Here is a 19,105-nt window from a genome sequence, read left to right as displayed (position 1 = left end):
GACCTCTGGTAAATTATACGGTAACTAAAAAAACCGGCATCATGTACTTCCCATAATTTTCAGGGAAAGAGAAAAGTGTCCAAATAAAGCTGCCTAAATATGTATTAGAGGGACTTCCTTGGTGGTCCAGTGGCTAGGACTCTGGGCTCCCAATGCAGGGGGCCAGCGTTCAATCCCTGGCAAGGAACTAGATCCTACCTGCCGCAACTAAGAGTTCACATGCCTCAACTAAAGATCCCAGCCTGTGCGCCGCAACTAAGACCTGTGTGTGTGTGTGTGTGTGTGTGTGTGGTCACTCAGTCGTGTCTGACTCTTTGTGACCCATAGACTGTAGCCCACCAGGCTCCTTTACCCACTGAGTTTTCCAGGCAAGAATTCTGGAGTGGGTTGCCCTTTCCTTCTCCAGGAGATCTTCCCAACCCAAGGATCAAACCTGCGTCTCTTATGTCTCCTGCATTGGCAGGCAAATTCTTTACCACTGGACCACCTGGGAAGCCAAACTAAGACTTGGAAGAACCAAATAAGTAAATCAATATTCAAATGGAGACAGAGACATAGAGAACAGACCTACGGACACGGGGAGAGCGGAGGAGAGAGTGAGATGTATGGAGAGAGTAACGTGGAAGCTTACATTACCATATGTAAAATAGATAACCAATGGGAATTTGCTGTATGTCTCAGGGAACTCAAACAGGGGCTCTGCATCAATCTAGAGGAGTGGGATGGGGAGGGAGATGGGAGGGAGGTTCAAGAGGGAGGGGATATATGTACACCTATGGCTGATTCATGTTGAGGTTTGATAGAAAACAAAATTCTTTAAAGCAATTATCTTTAATTTAAAAATAAATAAATTAAAAACAAACAAGCAAACAGGTATTACAGTAGTGGTTTCCTACATGAATCTGCAGAATGGAGCTGGACCGTGATAAAGGATTTCTGGTCTAAAATGAAATCATATTTTTTCAATACTTTTTAATTCTGAAATTATATCCTTTCTAACCCTACAAAGATTAAGCTATGTTCTTTTATGAAAAAAATGGTGACATTCTAAGATTGTTTGGAATAAGAGGGAATATCATTTCTTTTTTATCAATTTCAAGGGATTTTACTCTATAATTAGTTAACTTTAATAAAATCCTAAAGCCTGGAAGTGCTGCATCAGAGACCAGATGGGAAAGGAACTTGAATCTTTTCTTTTTTTTTAATTGTTTAGTTTTTATTTCATAATCATAAATTTAACTTTGCAATCCAGCTAAACTTGGAGGGGGATAAGGAAAATATGGAACCCAAAGAACTGTAGCAAGAGCACAAAGATTATAGGATATTTCAAGCACATGGGGTGAAGGGGTGCTCTCCTGGGCTACAGAAGGAATGGTCTGGTGCTTAAGTAAAACACAAGTCAGATTTATTAGATTTGTCCACAGTCAGCAATGGTGATCTTCTTGCTGGTCTTGCCATTCCTGGACCCAAAGCGCTCCAAGGCTTCCACAGTATTCATGCCCTCTTTCACCTTGCCAAAGACTACATGCTTGCCATCCAACCACTCAGTCTTGGCAGTGCAGATGAAAAACTGGGAACCATTTGTGTTGGGGCCAGCACTTGCCATGGACAAGATGCCAGGACCTGTATGCTTCAGAATGAAATTCTCATCATCAAATTTCTCGCCATAGATGGACTTGCCACCAGTACCATTATGGCGTGTGAAGTCACCACCCTGACACATAAATCCCAGAATTATTCTGTGAAAGCAGGAACCTTTATAACCAAATCCTTTCTCTCCAGCGCTCAGAGCATGAAAGTTTTCTGCTGTCTTTGGAACTTTGTCTGCAAACAGCTCAAAAGAGACACGGCCCAAGGGCTCGCCGTCAACAGCGATGTCGAAGAACACAGTGGGGTTGACCATAGCTAGACAGCAAGGGAAGCTCTGGGGTGGCGGCGTCTGCAAGGCCGAATCTTTTCACAAGAAGACAAATAATTGATGTAGAACTCATGACTGGAGGAGGACCATGGAAAGATAACAGTGTTCAGAGGAAGCAGATCTAATTAAAGATTCAACAGTTAGTGTATAAGTCCAAAAGGAAATCACAAAACTGTAAGTGAAAGCATTTGGATGACAGGAAAATAACACCTGGCAGGAGTTACAGAATAGATGTTAAGATTAAAGGAAGACATGGAGGGATGATGGTTTTTAAATTCAGGTTGCAAAACTGTTCCAAGGCAAGATACCAAGGTGCCAGAGGTCCCAGAATCAGGGCATCAATTCCAAGTCTCCCTCTGCTGGAAGCAGAGCACCTAGTATATTCTTGCCCTATTGACAGTTTCACTTACTAGAATTTTTTTACATTGAATTATAATTGATATATTATACTAGTTTCAGGTATATGACATAGTGATTGATATTTTTATACATTATATAATGATCACCATGATAAGCCTAGTAACCATCTGTCACCAACACAGTTATTACAATATTATTGACACTAGCCCCTGAGCTGTACATTACACCCCCATGACTTGTTTATTTTATAACTAGGAGCCTGTACTTCATCCCATTCACCCATTTCACCTGCTCCCTCAGCCCTGTCCCCTCTGGCTACCACTCCTTTGTCCTCTGTGTCTATGAGTCTGTTACTATTTTGTTTTTGTCACTTCCTGGAATGTCAAAGAAAGATGGTCAGACATAACTTTTATAGATTTCAAGTCAGATTTCAAAATGTTCCAAGAAAAATTACCTGAGGGGCTCAAAGGGGACAGCTAGTTCTCCTGTGTGAAGCTCCAGTATTTTGTTTCCCCCAAAGGATCCTGCTGAGGAAAAAAAGGGCCTTCACCAATTACAAAACCACACTGGTTGTTCTCTGATGTGATCAAACTATGAGCAGGGACAAATGACAAGTCTCTTACACTAAAAAATGAACCAAACAAGTAAAGCAAGGACGCAGTTCATGTGAAAGTGTTAAATCAATATGAAGGTTTTAGTGGACTGAAAGGTCAGTTTGAAGTGGTAAAGGATGAGGCTGCCAAAAAAACTAATGCAATGTTAGGGCTCATTCCTTGCATTCCGAGGTAGATGTGATGGTTCCACTGGACTCTGACCTGAGCAGAAGTTCAGTTCTGGGAAATTTTTCCTTTTTTGTGTGAACAGAACATTTTCATTTTAAAGAAATAAGGAGAAGCAGGACTTTAAAAAAATCATTCAGGACTTCCCTGGTGGTCCAGTGGATAGGATTCTGCCTGCCAATACAGGGGACATCAGTTAGATCCGTGGTCCGGGGAGATTCCACATGCCTTGGAGCAACTAAGCCTGTGAGCAGCAACTACTGTACTGAAGCCCGTGCACATAAAGGCCGAGTAACGCAACAAGAGAAGCTACCACAACGAGAAGCCCACGAACCGCAACTAGAGAGTAGCTCCCACTCGCCATGACGAGAGAAAGCTCAAGAGCAGCTGCAAAGACCCAGTGCAGCCAAAAATAAATAAATACATTAATTAATTAAAATATTTTCTAAATCATCCATAATTACACCAGCTAGAAATAACCACATTAAATATTTTAAACACATATGTATATATATACATGTATTCTTTCTATATCAGTAAATATAGAATATAAAAATGCAGCCACCCTGTAATAGGGAAGAAACTTTTATATTCTATTACAAGATAATCAGGGCTTCCCTAGTGACTCAGCAGTAAAAAATCCTGCCTGCAATGCAAGAGATGCAGTTTCAATCACTGGGTTAGGAAGACCCCCTGGGGAAGAAATGGCAGCCCACTCCAGTGATCTTGCCTGGGAAATCCCACAGACAGAGAAGCCTGACAGGCTACAGTCCATGGGGTCGCAAAGGAGTTGGACACAACTTAGTGACTAAACAACAACAAGAACTAAGAGTAGGAATTTATGCTAATAAATTTTAGCACCGTTAACAATATACTAGAAATCTCAGCGTCCATTGTTTATAAATGTGACATCTAAAAGTAAATTATGTAGTTTGTTGGTATTGACATGGAATGATATTTTAGAATATCAGTTTGCAGACAATTCATATAATGCCATCCCATTTTTGTAAAATAAAAGTTTGTATAAATAAATATGTGCATGTTCTACAAGTGAAACAGGAGGGAAGGGGGCAGGGAACAACCTTTAAAAGAAAGACACAGCGGTAGGGCATGACAAAAACCGGTTAGAACCGCCTTTTTTCCTCAGCGCTTGGCACTGACCAGTTGCTCGCCTCTTTTCCTCCACTGCCTCCCAGTTCTAGATTAGCCATCGCCATGCGTTTTGAAAAGCCCTGCTGGCCTCCAGGTGCTCAATGACTAGTTGGCGGACAAGAGTTACATGGAGGGGTATGTGCCATCACAAGCAGATGTGGCAGTATTTGAAGGCATCTCTGGCCCACCACCTGCCGACTTATGTCATGCCCTGCATTGGTATAATCACATCAAATCTTATGAGAAGGAAAAGGCCAGCCTGCCAGGAGTGAAGAAAGCTTTGGGCAAGTATGGCCCTGCCAATGTGGAAGACACCACAGAAAGAGGAGCTACAGATAGTAAAGATGATGATGGCATTGATCTCTTTGGATCTGAGGAGGAGGAGGAAAGTGAAGAAGCCAAGAGCTAAGAGAAGAATGCCTTGCCCAGTATGAGTCAAAGAAAGCCAAAAAATCAGCACTTGTCTCCAAGTCTTCCACCTTATTAGACATGAAACCTTGGGATGATGAGACTGATATGGCAAAACTAGAGGAATGCGTCAGAAGCATTCAAGCAGACGGCTTGGTCTGGGGCTCTTCTAAACTAGTTCCAGTTGGGTATGGCATTAAAAAATTTCAAATACAATGTGTAGTTGAAGATGACAAACTTGGAACAGACATGCTGGAGGAGCAGATCACTGCTTTTGACAAGTATGTACAGTCTAGGGACGTGGCTGCATTCAACAAGATCTAAAATCCATCATGGATCAGTTCCCTTAAATAAAAGTTTGAAAGACAAAAAAAAAAAAAAAACCAAAAAACTGGTTAGAACCAACGCAGCTCAAGATGGCAGAAGATTTGACTTCCAGTGGACCTTGAGACTCATTATACATTCATTATAATTCATGACACACCCACCAGTGTCATGACAGTTCTGAGGCCAATCATGAAAGTCCAAAAAGTGGGCAGTGGCCTAATTCCTGGAAATCTCCCACTTATTAGCCTATGAAATTACCCAACCCATAAAAACTTGTCGGGAGCCACGTTAGGCATTACTGACAAAATGGAGGCACAGCCCCAACCCCCTCTCCTCATCTCGCAGGCACGGCCCCAGGATGAGGGAGTTAGGCCTTGTGATTCTGACTTGTTCTTTCCTTTCTTCAGTTGAGTTGGCTGGAAAGAATGTTAAGGTGCTTGAGAGGAGCATGAGAAAGCAAAAAGCCTTCTACAGTTGTGCCCAGAAAATAATCTATAAAATAACCATTGACATTTGTTCAAGGATCTTTACAAAGAATGTCCCAGGATGAGCACGTAGGCTGCAGCTTGAGGCCATTTGAAGGATTGTTATCTGAGACCTGTTTGTGAGGGAAACATTTATGGCAAAAGAAGATTGCTGAGTTTCAGTTCAGTTCAGTTCAGTTTAGTCGCTCAGTCGTGTCCAACTCTTTGCGACCCCATGAATCGCAGCATGCCAGGCCTCCCTGTCCATCACCAACTCCCGGAGTTCACTCAGACTCATGTCCAGTGATGCCATTCAGCCATCTCATCCTCTGTCATCCCCTTTTCCTCTTGCCCCAAATCCCTCCCAGCAACAGTCTTTTCCAATGAGTCAACACTTCGCATGAGGTGACCAAAGTACTGGAGTTTCAGCTTTAGCATCATTCCTTCCAAAGAAATCCCAGGACTGATCTCCTTCAGAATGGACTGGTTGGATCTCCTTGCAGTCCAAGGGACTCTCAAGAGTCTTCTCCAACACCACAGTTCAAAAGCATCAATTCTTCGGCACTCAGCTTTCTTCACAGTCCAACTCTCACATCCATACATGACCACAGGAAAAGCCATAGCCTTGATTAGATGGACCTTTGTTGGCAAAGTAATGTCTCTGCTTTTCAATATGCTATCTAGGTTGGTCATAACTTTTCTTCCAAGGAGTAAGCGTCTTTTAATTTCATGGCTGCAGTCACCATCTGCAGTGATTTTGGAGCCCAAAACAATAAAGTCTGACACTGTTTCCACTGTTTCCCCATCTATTTCCCATGAAGTGATGGGACCAGATGCCATGATCTTTGTTTTCTGAATGTTGAGCTTTAAGCCAACTTTTTCACTCTCCTCTTTCATTTTCATCAAGAGGCTTTGTAGTTCCTCTTCACTTTCTGCCATAAGGGTGGTGTCATCTGCATATCTGAGGTTATTGATATTTCTCCCAGCAATCTTGATTCCATCTTGTGCTTCTTCCAGCCCAGCGTTTCTCATGATGTACTCTGCATATAAATTAAATAAGCAGGGTGACAATATACAGCCCTGACGTGTTCCTTTTTCCATTTGGAACCAGTCTGTTGTTCCATGTCCAGTTCTAACTGTTGCTTCCTGACCTGCATATATGTTTCTCAAGAGGCAGATCAGGTGGTCTGGTATTCCCATCTCTTTCAGAATTTTCCAGTTTATTGTGACCCACACAGTCAAAGGCTTTGGCATAGTCAATAAAGCAGAAATAGATGTTTTTCTGGAACTCTCTTGCTTTTTCGATGATCCAGAGGATGTTGGCAATTTGATCTCTGGTTCCTCTGCCTTTTCTAAAACCAGCTTGAACATCTGAAGTTCACGGTTCACGTATTGCTAAAGCCTGGCTTGGAGAATTTTGAGCATTACTTTACTAGCGTGTGAGATGAGTGCAATTGTGTGGTAGTTTGAGCATTCTTTGGCATTGCTGAGTTTAGGGTTTAGGAATGATTAAGAATAGCTAGAAGCCTTTTTTAGGAGATAGTGATCTTAAGATGCTAGGGGCAAACAGGATTTAGAAAGAAAAGAAATAAACTGAGGAATGTAGCAGGAGTTACAATGTAATCACAAGTTAAGTACAGTAAATTTGGGTGAAAGTGAAGTCGATCAGTTGTGTCTGACTCTTTGCGACCCCATGGACTGTAGCCTACCAGGCTCCTCCCTCCATGGGATTCTCCAGGCAAGAGTACTGGAGTGGGTTGCCATTTCCTTCTCCAGGGGATCTTCCCGACCCAGGGATAGAATCCAGGTCTCCCGCATTCCAGGCAGACTCTTTAACCTCTGAGCCACCAGGGAAGCCCCAAATCTGGGTGGGGGAAACTAAAAACGTCAGACCTCTGACCTAATGCTTTTTGTCAAAGTATAAAAGAGAAGCTGAAGCTTGAAATAAACATGTAGTTCCGTACTATGAGTCAGAGACTACATCATCGTCCACCGATGTAGTTCCGTACTATGAGTCAGAGGCTACTTCATCATCCACCAACACCCTCACCCCTTCAGGCTGATTCCCTGGCTGCTGGAGCTGGACTCCAGCAACAATTAACCACCCCATATTTTAGGGCCTCTCACCTTCTGACAGTCCACAACCTGTCTGTGGAATGTGCTTCTCCTAAGTCCACTCCTTACCTATCACTGTCTCTAAATGAATTCTTTCTGTGACAAGACATCAAGAACCTAAGCTTTATTAAGTCCTAAGACCAAGTGTATGATCTCAGTTAAAAGATGTGGGTTCAAGACCCATCTGAGGTTCATGGTCTCAAAAGCACAAATTGCTTAATTAATAATGTTTGCTGCTGGAGAGTAGAATTGGCTGATAAAATTCTCATGGTTTATTTTATGGTTTATTTTCGGTACTGGCTGAAATTTTACAATGAATGTGTATTTTTATAGTTAAAGATCAGAAACAAAAAAGCTCTCCAGTCAAAGGTGATCTTCATTTTGATTTCTAGTCCTCTGTCACTATCAGACGGGAATCAGGTGTGCCCACTTTGATTCCTACCTAGCCCAGCACAGGCATTTACCTAATAGTTGACAAAGCTTGGAGAAGCAAAAAGCATTGCAGGAATGGACTCCCAGAGGGCTGGGTAAGGTCAAATAGAAGTAAAGTAAGAGGCTGTGAGGTAAAATTCATATGTTATAGCAAGACAAGAAAAATTTAAACAGAAAAATTTCTTCTCTGCCCTTTAGCCTCCTCTCTTCCCTGCTGTGCATTGTGTATCTGAATTATGCATCAACCAAACCTCCCCAGTTGGCAGGAATACCTGCTCAAACATAAAAAGCAACATTCTCTTAGAATCAACAGGACAACTTAAAGATAGCATTTCTGACTTCCCTGGTTGTCCAGTGGTTAAGACTCTGGGTTCCCAATGCAGGGGACATGGGTTCTATCCCTGATCAGGGAAGATCCCACTTGCCACATAGGGAGGCCACACCCTCAAAAGATAACATTTCTTTTTGACCTTATAAGGTGTAACTTGATCTACCATGATGAAGTGTGTGTGTGTGTGTGTGTGTGTGTGTTAGTCGCTCAGTCATGTCAGACTCTCTGTGACCCAATGGACTGTAGCTTGCCAGACTCCTCTGTCCATGGGATTTCCCAGGCAAGAATACTGGAGTGGGTTGCCATTCCTTTCTCCAGGGGATCTTCCCAACCTAGGAAGTGAACCCAGGTCTCCCACATTGCAGGAAGATTCTTTGTCATTTGAGCCACCAGGGAAGCCCATAATGAAGTTTAGATCTGGATTACATAAACTGTCAATAATATGTCATTTGATATACAACCCTTTGTCATATGTCATACGTCAAGAAACTCATATAACTGTGTCTTGACTTCTTACTGGTTCAACAGTTCTCAGAGCTTTCTGAGATGCTCCTCCTGGGTTATAATCCTCAAAGTCAGCTCAAATAGAAGTTTCCATTTGTTTATTAGATTGACTGATTAATTTTTCATCTACAAGGCTAAATTCTCCCTGCTGAAAATAAGAGAAGAGCTGTCTCTTACCCTTTTCTGAGATATATACTTTAGAAAACTTGTGAGTTCTGTCTGTTCTTTGAAATGTACATAAATATTAAAGTATGTTTATGTATATAAATCTTAAATGTACATAAATCTTTAGTTTTAAATTTTAAATCAGCCTCTGGCCAGCTTTGTGACCCAGCAAGTCTTTCTTCAGGACCTTGGAACCATCTCTTTGAAGTAGAATCAAGAAAGATGGCACCCTTCCTCCCAGTCTCCATGGGAGAATAAGAACCTAGCTTGGAGGACGCCTCACTCTCAAACTACCTTCTGTCATAAAGATATGAGAAGTTTATTTTTCCTCTGGATAAAGCCAGTTAGCTAACAGATGGCTATGCAATTACCAGATGAAATTAGGATATTACCTGTGACAAATGTAAGAGGTCTTGACCACACCATTTGTCACCATTTGCATTCTAGTTCCCTGACCAGTGATTGAATCTGGGCCCCCTGCATCAGAAGCACAGAGTCTTAACCACTGGACCACCAGGGAAGTCCATAGCCCCTATTCTCATTTGAGTGGCCTTTGCTTCCACAGCACTCTATAGAGTTGCCTTAGGTGTGTGTTCCATGAAAAGCACAGGTGTTAATTCAGGCAAGGTGGATACTGCAGTGCTAGAGGTCAGGGAGGACAGGAATGTAAACTCTAGTGTTTCTGGTGACATTGAGAAAAGTCTGGCTTGAACTAACCTGAGCCATAGACCTACATGGTGCCAGTCAAATATCTGAGGCAGTGTCTGGGCACCAAGAATTCAAAAAGTTTAATTAGAAATAGGCATCTTTCTAATTCCTCAGAAAGGGGGAAGGGCTACACTTGGTGCAGAGAGAGAGCTTTATTCAAACTGTTTTTTAGTCATGAGAAATAATGACCTTCCCAAAAGCGCTCAATAAAGAGGGGTTTGATATATGGGTACTGGCAACTTCATCAAATTCAGGAATAGGAAATAAAGCTGTCAGTGTCTTGACCTGGGAAGTCATTACAGAGGAGGGCCCTTCACTCTTATGTCTCTGCAACTGAGTAGACTCTCATCCATCTCTTCTCTATTTTCTATTTTCTCTATTATTCTCTATGATGGGCAGACTGAGCTCCTCATTACTCATCAGCTTGTTGCAATAACTTATAATGGAAAGTGTCTGAAAAAGAATATATATTCATATATACACATATGTGAATATACATAGCTGAATATGTATAACTGAATCACTTTGGTGTACACCTGAAACTAACATAAATTGTAAATCAACTACACTTCAATCATAAAAAAAAAAAAAAAAAAGATGGAGGGATCCCTGCCCCTACCAAAGTAATTACTCATCAGCTTGTACCTGCCCCAAATGGCCACTCCAGGCACCAAGTCTCCTTGAGCTTCCAGAAGGAACATCACCATTGTCTTGTAGAATCACTGCATCTCTTAGTTCAAACTCTCAAAAAAGAGACATTTGTTTGTACAATTTATCTGTCCTAGCCAAGCCACACAGGTCATAGATCACTGGCCAGGCAACGGATTGTGCCTTCAGTCAAATTATCCATCTGCGCATCAGTCCTTGGAAGCTGAGGGCGTGTCTTACATAAGCATGCGAGCATGTTGGGTGTTATGAACATGTTCTAGTACAGAAAGCAGTGTTATTAAATAACATGGACTACATATATCCACCACAGTCATTACAAATGTCCACTGAGGGAAGACAGTGCGTCACAGATATGACAATGGCCTGGAGAATAATGAAGATTATTCCTAGAAAGCTTCTTAGAGAAAACAGAAGGAAAGGGCGTCCATGGAGAAAGAACTAGGAAAGACTTTGTGTCAAGTTGATAGAAGAGTTGTATTCAGGATCCATGAGGAAAGGGGGTCAAATATGTTGGGACTTCAAATAGGACACACACAGGCTGTAGACCCTTCTGCAATTCTTGGAATATTCAGTGTGGACAGAACTTGGAAATCATCAAGTCAAGGCCTGATGCACTTCAGAGGAGAGCACTGAGGGCCAGAGTGGCAGGTGACATGGTGACACCATTGTGGCCACAGAGTTAGAGTTAGAACCAAGGCCAGAGTCCAAGTCCCTGTCTCCAAGCTCAGCTTCTTTCTGCTATAGACCACTCAGGATCCCTCAGCTAGCTCACTCTTGCTAAGGCAAGTCCTCTCTTTTATTTTTATTTATTTCTTTAATTTTTGCTTTTCGGCCATGCCTCATGGAATATGGGATCTTAGTTCCCCGACCAGAGATCATACCCACTCCTCTTGCAGTGGAAGCACAGAGTCTTAACCACTGGACCACCTGGGATGCCCCTTTCTTTTTCTTTTCTAAAAAATTCCTCTGTTTTAGTACTGGGAGTTTGCACAATGGGTACCTGGTAGTGAAGAGGAAGAGGAACTATCCCCCTCCTCTGTGGTCACTGACAGAGGACACTCCTCTCCTCAGCATTGTCCTCATCCTCTTTTCCAAACCCACTCGAACCCAGTCACACATCCCTGAGGACCCTCAACACTGTATCATTCCTCAGAGTATATATGAAGGGGTTGAGGAATGGAGTCACGACACTGCTCAGGACTGAAGGGACCTTGTTGACCTCCAGATATTCTTTCTGGAAGGGAGTCACATCAATAAACACCGTGATACTGCTGGGAATCACAAGTATGGTCAAGTGGGAAGCACAGGTTTGAAGGCCTTGTTTCTTCCACTTGCAGAAGGGATGCTTCCTATCATCAAGATGATGTACGTGTAGGGAAAGGCCAGGAGGACTATGCCACAGAGGATGACCATGGATGAAAGCATAAAATCCATCAGCTTGATGGCAGTGGTGTCCGCACAGGCGGGGGCCAGCAAACTCCACTGTCACAGAAGAAGTGGTTAATGATGTCAGAGTCACAGAAGGGCAGCTGGGAGATGAGGATGGTTGGAAAGAGCACAGATATGAAGCCTCCCACCCAAGAGAACACAACTGTCCTGATGCAGACAGGGGCCTCATGATGGTGCTGTACCACAGCAGGTAGCAGATGGTGGCATAGCAGTTATAGGACATGACTGTCCGCAGGAGAAACTCTACCGTGCCCAGGAAGAAGTAGAAATAGCACTGGGTGATACAGCCAGCAAAGGAGATGGTTTTATCACCAGATACTAAGTTGGCCAGTGCTTCAGGGAAATGACAGAGGTGAAGAGGATGTCTAGGATGGAGAGGTTGCACAGGAAGAAGTACATGGAGGTGTGGAGGTGGGCCTAGGACAGCACCACGGAGATGATGAGCAGGTTTCCCAGGAGCGTCAGCAGGAACGTGGGCAGCAGGAGCACCAGCAACAGCAGCTCCACCTGCCTGCTGAGAGGAAATCCCAGCAAGATAAACTCCATCAACGAGGCACTCTGATCCTCCATGGGCCCTCCGCCCAGCTCAGTACCTCTAATGGGACAAAGGGAGATGATATTTACGTTCATGTTCACGGTACGAAATCCCAGGGCTGTTCACTAGAAAAATACACAGAATGTGGTAATCCAGATTAGATTTGTAAACCAAATTTAACCTGGTCTTAAATTATTTGCCCATGGAGCTGGAAAATGTGAGGGTTCTTTTTGCTTTTTGTTTTGGGAATGATAATGTTCCCTTTTAGTAAGGGTGCCTGCCCTGAGACCTCATTATCACACAGTTCATATGAACTTCCTAAAAAATAACATAGTAATTTCTATCAAAAAACCTTAAAATTGAGCAAATCCTTAGACATCCTACTTCCATCTTGAGAAAATAGGTGTGAATATTTTACCACAGGAATATTCACCACAAAACTGCTTATAACAAGGAAAATTTGGCAACAACTTAAATATCAAGAATGGGGGATGAAATGAGTAAATTATAGAATATCTACATTATAATATATCATGTAGTTATTTAAATTATATTTTACAGCATTATGTAATTCCAAAATATTCACAATATTTATTAAGTTTTTTTTTTTTTTAAGCAAGTTATCAACCAGCAATAACGTTATGATCCCATTCTGGGAGTAAAATGTAAATCAGCAAAGACTCTAGAATAGTCGAGACATTGCTAAAGAAGAAGATGGCAGTGAGGACTTGCCTAGGCAGATAACAAGACATAAAACAAGAATGATTTAGGCAAGGTGGTCATGACACGGATACACACAAAACAGCCAGCGGAGCAAAATAAAGAGCCAAGAAACAACCCCACACAAATATGGCACAGTGCTCTATGTCAGAGATGAACGGAAGGTGGTGTTGCTGATTGTCTATATGCGGAAAAAGTAAAATTGGATTCCCTACCTCACATCAGACATTACCATCCATTTCAGACGGACAAGAAAATTAAAAGTAAAAATCAAAACTTCCAGAAGAAAAGAGAGAAGAATATTGTTTTGGGCCCTAGTATACAAAAGAGTTTACTAAAGAACAGAAAATTTCTAAACAAAAAAGGAAATATGGATAAATTACGCTACATTACAATTAAGAGTTTTCTGGGAATTTCCTGACAGTCCAAGCTCTCAATTTTGATGAACTAAGACACTGCAAATCACACAGCATGTGGCCAAAATATATATATGTGTATATAATTAAATTAAATTAAGAGTTTCTGTTTATTAAACAACCCCAAAGTAAAGTTAAAGGCAAATCACAAACAGGGAGAACATATTTGTGACAGATATAATGTACAAATGTTTAGTACGAATAGTATAGAATCAATATATTGATTTTTACAAAGCCATAAAAAATAGATAAGCCATCTAATAAAAAGTAGACCAAACATTTGACCTGAACTACATTTAAGCAGGAGGAAATGCAGAATAATGTACCAAAAGATGCTTGATCTCATTAGTAATTCAGTTCAGTTTAGTTCAGTCACTCAGTCATGTCCAATTCTTTGTGACTCCATGAATTGCAGCATGCCAGGCCTCCCTGTCCATCACCAACTCCTGGAGTTCACTCAAACTCATGTCCATTGAGTTGGTGATGCCATCCAGCCATCTCATCCTCTGTCGTCCCCTTCTCCTCCTGCCCCCAATCCCTCCCACCATCAGAGTCTTTTCCAATGAGTCAACTCTTCACATGAGGTGGCCAAAGTGCTGGAGTTTTAGCTTTAGCATCAGTCCTTCCAATGAACACCCAGGACTGATCTCCTTTAGAATGGACTGGTTGGATCTCCTTGCAGTCCAAGGGACTCTCAAGAGTCTTCTCCAACACCACAGTTCAAAAGCATCAATTCTTCAGTGCTCAGCTTTCTTCACAGTCCAACTGTCACATCCATACATGACCACTGGAAAAGCCATAGCCTTGATTAGATGGACCTTTGTTGGCAAAGTAATGTCTCTGCTTTTCAATACGCTATCTAGGTTGGTCATAACTTTTCTTCCAAGGAGTAAGCGTCTTTTAATTTCATGGCTGCAGTCACCATCTGCAGTGATTTTGGAGCCCAGAAAAATAAAGTCTGATAATGTTTCCACTGTTTCCCCATCTATTTCCCATGAAGTGATGGGACCAGATGCCATGATCTTCGTTTTCTGAATGTTGAGCTTTAAGCCAACTTTTTCACTCTCCTCTTTCACTTTCATCAAGAGGTTTTTTAGTTCCTCTTCACTTTCTGCCATAAGGGTGGTGTCATCTGCATATCTGAGGTTATTGATATTTCTCCCAGCAATCTTGATTCCAGCTTGTGCTTCTTCCAGTCCAGCGTTTCTCATGATGTACTCTGCATATAAGTTAAATAACCAGGGTGACAATATACAGCCTTGACATACTCCTTTTCCTATTTGGAACCAGTCTGTTGTTCCATGTCCAGTTCTAACTGTTGCTTCCTGACATGCATATAGGTTTCTAAAGAGGCAGGTCAGGTGGTCTGGTATTCCCATCTCTTTCAGAATTTTCCACAGTGTATTGTGACCCACACAGTCAAAGGCTTTGGCATAGTCAATAAAGCAGAAATAGATGCTTTTCTGGAACTCTCTTGCTTTTTCGATGATCCAGTGGATGTCGGCAATTTGATCTCTGGTTCCTCTGCCTTTTCGAAAACCAGCTTGAACATCAAGAAGTTCACGGTTCACGCATTGTTGAAGCCTGGCTTGGAGAATTTTGAGCATGAGCATTACTTCACTAGCGTGTGAGATGAGTGCAATTGTGCAGTAGTTTGAGCATTCTTTAGCATTGCCTTTCTTTGGGATTGGAATGAAAACTGACCTTTTCCAGTCCTGTGGCCACTGCAGAGTTTTCCAAATTTGCTGGCATATTGAGTGCAGCACTTTCACAGCATCATCTTTCAGGATTTGAAAGAGCTCAACTGGAATTCCATCACCTCCACTAGCTTTGTTCATAGTGATGCTTTCTAAGGCCCACTTGACTTCACATTCCAGGATGCCTGGCTCTAGGTGAGTGATCACACCATCATGATTATCTTGGTCATGAAGCTCTTTTTTGTACAGTTCTGTGTATTCTTGCCACCTCTTCTTAATATCTTCTGCTTCTGTTAGGTCCATACCATTTCTGTCCTTTATCGAGCCCATCTTTGCATGAAATGTTCCCTTGGTATCTCTGATTTTCTTGAAGAGATCTCTAGTCTTTCCCATTCTGTTGTTTCCCTCTATTTCTTTGCATTGATCGCTGAGGAAGGCTTTCTTATCTCTTCTTTCTATTCTTTGGAACTCTGCATTCAGATGCTTATATCTTTCCTTTTCTCCTTTGCTTTTCGCTTCTCTTCTTTTCACAGCTATCTGTAAGGCCTCCCCAGATGGCCATTTTGCCTTTTTGCATTTCTTTTCCATGGGGATGGTCTTGATCCCTGTCTCTTGCACAATGTCACGAACCTCAGTCCATAGTTCATCAGGCACTCTATCTATCAGATCTAGTCCCTTAAATCTATTTCTCACTTCCACTGTAGAATCATAAGGGATTTGATTTAGGTCATACCTGAATGGTCTAGTGGTTTTCCCTACTTTCTTCAATTTAAGTCTGAATTTGGCAATAAGGAGCTCATGATCTGAGCCACAGTCAGCTCCTGGTCTTTTTTTGCTGACTGTATAGAGCTTCTCCATCTTTGGCTGCAAAGAATATAATCAATCTGATTTCATTGTTGACAATCTGGTGATGTCCAGATACTATTCTTATACCCCTTATATCGGTAAAGAGTCTGCCTGCAATGCAGGAGACCCAGTTTCAATCCCTGGGTCAGGAAGATCCCCTGGAGAAGGAAATGGCAACCCACTCCAGTATCCTTGCCTGGAGAATCCCTTGGACAGAGGAGCCTGGTGGGCTATATATAGTCCATAGGGTCACAAAAAATAGAAATATGATAAAAACAAATGTTGAAGCGATGGTGAATCCATATAAATTCTTTTTTTAATTTTTAAAAAATGTTATTGAAGGGGACTCCCCTTCAGTAGGAAGTGAAGTGGTCTGGTGGTTAGGAATCCACCTTGCAATGCAGGGGACCTGGGTTCAATCTCTAGTCCTGGAACCCTGTTCAGGGAGCTCAGGGCCCACGTGCCACATGGTCATGGCCAAATTAGTAAAAAGAAAAAGTTTAATGAAGGCAAAAATACATGCATTAGATTGTAATAGGATCTTCTGCACTTTAGGCAACCCAGAAATCATGCTACCTCTAAGCTCAGATCTGCTCATCCAGGTTTTGCAGACATCTAGAACCTTCTATAGTAATTACCTTGATCAAAAGCCACAGTGTACTCCACATCAGACCAGTAGCACCTAACAGGGGAAATGAACCCCTCCCTGGTGGCTCAAGTGGTAAAGAATCTGCCTGCAATGCAGGAGAGCCAGTTTCCATCCTTGGGTCTGGAAGATCCCCTGGAGAAGGAAATGGCAACCCACTCCAGTATTCCTGCCTGGGAAATCCCATGGACAGAGGAGCCTGGTGGGCTACAGTCCATGGGGTTGCAAAGAGTCTGACACAACTGAGCGACTAACACTTTCATTTTCCACTCATCTGGACTTCTGTCCTGGCTATAAAGTTGTCTCTAATGAGCATGCACATGGTGTAGACAGCTGAAACGTTTAGTCTGTTGGATTTTTATATTCTTTATGAAGTTACAGGGAGTGGCATCCATTCCAGTACTGGGCCCATCCATTCCAGTAAGTAGCCATCAGTCCAGCTGGGCCATCCATTGACCAACTGGCTCCTCCCATGCTGTCTATACATTTGACCTGGCTACTGTCTATACATTTGACCTGGCTAAGGAGTCAGGGGGTAGCCTCACCAGCAAGCTGGTGGATGGTGGTTTGCCCCCTCTGATGCTGCCATCTTCCTTGCTCCCTCTCCAGTCCTCTCAAAGCCTATAGCCCACTCCTAGTTGCTTCTTAAGAAAAGGAACACTGCACTCACCTGATGGGCAGCAATTTTTATTCTGCTTCTCTCATTTTCTTCTCTTCTGTCCCCTCAACCCAACACAGACCATGTTCCCATCAGTTGTTTTCGGAGACTGCTAAGCCAAGTATCCCTAGGGCTAAATGTCTCCTAGGATTACTGCAGGACAGCTGAATCCTGTCAGGGGAAATATAGCTAATGTACTCAGAAAAATCTGGACATGGAGCCAAAAGACCTGGTTTCAAATTCTACTTCTTACCACCTTTGAGACTGGACAAATCATCTCACCTTTCCAGACATCTGCACATAAATCCTCACATAATAAACAGGGCTCTTTTCCCTATCTTTTTCACAGCCTGGTTGAGAAGCTCAAAATGGAAAAAAAGATAATTCCCATGAAGTGCCTTAGGAAATCATAAACATACCATAATCAAATGTTGCTGTTCTTTTAAGAAGCTCTACTACCCTGTAATACTGACAAAGAACAATTCCTGTTTTCCTTGTCTTTTTTGCTATTGTTGTCTCAGTTGCTAAGTCATGTCCAACTCTTGGCAACTCCATGAACTGCAGCATGCCAGGTTTCCTGTCCCTCATGTCCATTGAGTCAGTGATGCTATCTAACCATCTCATCCTCTGCCTCCCCCTTCTCTCTTGTCCTCAATCTTTCCCAACATCAGGGTCTTTTCCATTGAGTCGGCTCTTCACATCAGGTGGCCAAAGTATTGGAGTTTCAGCTTCAGTCCTTCCAATGAATATTCAGGGTTGATTTCCTTTAGGATTGACTGGTTTGATCTCCTTGCTGTCCAAGGGACTCTCAAGAGTCTTCTCCAACACCAGAGTTCAAAAGTATCAATTCTTCAGTGCTCAACCTTCTTTATGGTCCAACTCTCACATCCATACATGACTACTGGAAAAACCATAGTTTTGACTATATAGACTTTTGTTGGCAAAGTAATGTTTCTGGTTTTTAGTATGCTGTCTAGGTTTGTCATAGCTTTTCTTCCAAGGAGCAAGCGTTTTTATGAGATATTAAACATTCCACCTTGAAACACTGTCACTTCTGGCCCTGGAATACATCTCATCAGATCACAGTTCTGCCTTAATCTATTGTATTCTCCTTGGACAGCATATCTGGTTGTCTACAAACAACCAGAGTGAAGACAATGGAAGATGGTTCTCTACCTGAGAATTTTGCTGAACCCTTCTTGCCTGGGGTTCCTGAAATGAACTGTCCTCCACTGTCTGCATTCTACAGAGGGGGCTCAGCAATACTCACATTAGCCCAAATGAGGCACGCTGGCCAGTTTCCAGCATGTCCTGCCCACAGGGAAGCCCCAGGCTTGGGCACTGTCACGTGGAGGCTTCTATTGCCGCAAATAGACTTGCACAATAAAGGCTGAGAGGGACAATACAATGGAAGGGTCTCATGTATGGGTCCCATGGTTGCTTTCACTGGAGTGGGGCGAGCAGGCTTGGCTCCAGTGAGAGCACACACCTTTCAAGGAGGATCCAATCATGGGGGAGTCCTCAGGGGTGCAATTTACCAAGCTGCCCCTGAACACCGAGCCTGAGCCTGATGCCCCTGAAGCCCACTTAGGAAAGGATGCAAACCCAAACATGTCTACACTAGCAAGAACTGGAGTTGGAACACTAGCCAAGGTCAACACCACCAGACGCATCTCAGAGAGTCTCAGAGTTCAGAGTCCTCATCTACCACTCTCCAGTCCCATCCTGACAACTGTGTCCACCCCTACCACTCTGTGCTCTGGACACCCCTCCTTTCCAACATCCTAAAGTTCTGCTATCAATAGG

The 19,105-nt window shown here is 42.6% G+C and overlaps 2 non-coding genes and 2 pseudogenes across 2 annotated transcripts; 1 reads left to right on the top strand and 3 right to left on the bottom strand.

Moving 5' to 3' along the window:
• Window positions 1-1,200: 1,200 nt before the first annotated feature.
• On the bottom strand, window positions 1,201-1,905 carry LOC102284231 (peptidyl-prolyl cis-trans isomerase A). The gene has a single exon (XR_001351439.2). It is a non-coding gene; the product is annotated as a peptidyl-prolyl cis-trans isomerase A (transcript).
• A 520-nt stretch (window positions 1,906-2,425) lies between these two features.
• On the top strand, window positions 2,426-5,982 carry LOC102287036 (elongation factor 1-beta pseudogene; annotated as a pseudogene).
• Window positions 5,983-9,402: 3,420 nt separating this feature from the next.
• TRNAR-UCU (transfer RNA arginine (anticodon UCU)) lies at window positions 9,403-9,475 on the bottom strand. Its single transcript has one exon. It is a non-coding gene; the product is annotated as a tRNA-Arg (tRNA).
• A 1,880-nt stretch (window positions 9,476-11,355) lies between these two features.
• On the bottom strand, window positions 11,356-12,351 carry LOC102286753 (olfactory receptor 6J1-like; annotated as a pseudogene).
• Between the last annotated feature and the right edge of the window lie 6,754 nt (window positions 12,352-19,105).

The sequence above is a fragment of the Bos mutus genome, chromosome 10 (genome assembly GCF_027580195.1).
Source record: "Bos mutus isolate GX-2022 chromosome 10, NWIPB_WYAK_1.1, whole genome shotgun sequence".
NCBI classification, from domain to species: Eukaryota; Metazoa; Chordata; class Mammalia; order Artiodactyla; family Bovidae; genus Bos; species Bos mutus.
Note: the sequence above shows the minus strand (reverse complement) of the source record. Positions and strands in the feature narration are given on the sequence as shown.